The sequence below is a fragment of the Thamnophis sirtalis genome, unplaced genomic scaffold (genome assembly GCF_051295495.1).
Source record: "Thamnophis sirtalis isolate CommonGarterSnake01/CBP01778 unplaced genomic scaffold, rThaSir2_p1.2 scaffold_5, whole genome shotgun sequence".
Classification (NCBI taxonomy): domain Eukaryota; kingdom Metazoa; phylum Chordata; class Lepidosauria; order Squamata; family Natricidae; genus Thamnophis; species Thamnophis sirtalis.
Window position 1 is genome coordinate 6066636 of NW_028261385.1, and position 1539 is coordinate 6068174.

At 42.6% G+C, this 1539-nt stretch overlaps 1 non-coding gene across 1 annotated transcript; it reads right to left on the reverse strand.

Moving 5' to 3' along the window:
• Positions 1–533: 533 nt before the first annotated feature.
• Positions 534–620, reverse strand: TRNASTOP-UCA (transfer RNA opal suppressor (anticodon UCA)). Its single transcript has one exon. It is a non-coding gene; the product is annotated as a tRNA-Sec (tRNA).
• Between the last annotated feature and the right edge of the window lie 919 nt (positions 621–1539).

The window sequence follows — 1539 nt, forward strand, 5'->3', positions numbered from 1 at the left end:
GTGATTCGCGGAACAAATGGGGCAAGGAAAGTGGTAAAATGGGTCAAGATTCACTTAACAAATTTCTTCTTTTTTATTGAAAATTTTAGAAAAAAAAACTTTTACAAACGTTTACCTCCCCCCCCCCGCCCTCCCCACCCAACCACCCTCAACCCCCCCAACCTCCCCCCCCCCCGACTTCCCAGAACCAATACAGGGTATAAATCTTTAACAAAGGTGTTCTAAAATAAACTTAAAGAAAGTTAGTATCATCTTTCATTTGAGCTTTAACTCCTCTTTTGTTGGACTAGCTCTGAACAGATTATATCATTCCTCGCTTTTTCAGTCATAAACTATCTGGAATTTCTTAGTCCCGTATTTATTTTGAGTATAGTCAATCCATCTTCTCCACTCCAGTTTGTATCTCTCATTGGAATGGTCCTTGAGGTATGCTGACATTTTAGCCATCTCTGCTAAGTTTGTTACTTTTAATGTCCATTCTTGAATAGTAGGCAGGTCTTCCTTCTTCCAGTATTGCGCCACCAACAGTCTGGCGCCCGAAAGGTGGAATTGAACCACTCTGTCACTAGACAGCTACAGTTTTGAAGCCTGCACCCCAGACCACTGAGGATCATCCGAGCACTTAACAAATTTCTTACTTAGCAACATCAATGTTGGGCTCAATTGTGGTCCAAAGTCAAGGATTACTGGCAGAGGATGCTGACTCATTCATAGATTATTTCTGCACTTTTTGGCTGGAATGCTTTTTTCTAGCTCTCCTTCCTTCACCTTCCTTTCTTGCTAATGTTCTAATCTTTGAGTCCCTCGATCGCTGTTTGATGATAAGGATCAGACATGGGCATCGTGATAAGGGCAGGAAACATTCTTTAACCTTTAAAGTTTCCACTGAAAACCAACTTTCAAAGTGAATGGGATGGCTACTCCATGGCGGGAAGCTTTGCAATCACTTTGAGGGAAGCCGGTGCGATTTTGAGGAAATGAGGAAACTGGGCTCTGTGATGTTTAACAGCAACATAACCAGGATTAAAATGCTAACGGTTTGGGCGAACCAGTATTTCCGACGATCAGAAATCTGATCTCCTGCTTTCTAACTAATCTAAATCGCTTGGCACAATGGATTCTCCCCCCTCACTGTTTTACTTAGCTTTGCAGGGGCCCTCGGTAAAAGGCTCAACCCACCTGCCCGAATGTCATCATGTCCATTTTTGATGCTCTGCACATGTGCGGAGGTGGCAACATGCATGAACTGGTAGCAAAGGTAAGTGTCAGCATCCCAAGTATCATGTAGTATTAAATCAGAATCAAAGGCAAAACGATCTTTAAAGTTCCAATTTAATAAAGCAGACATTTTAGCATATCTGTGTTAATCCCAATTCTGGAAATGACATCAGAATTCCACCCAAGTTCATGATCTTGTCCCCACACCCACAATCCATCACATGGTCCAATCTTCTTCCATGCTGGCATCCACACCCAGCTGCTTCCGGTCAGGTGTAAAAGTGCGGAGATAAAAGTTGACCTTAGCTTCTAGTAAAGAAT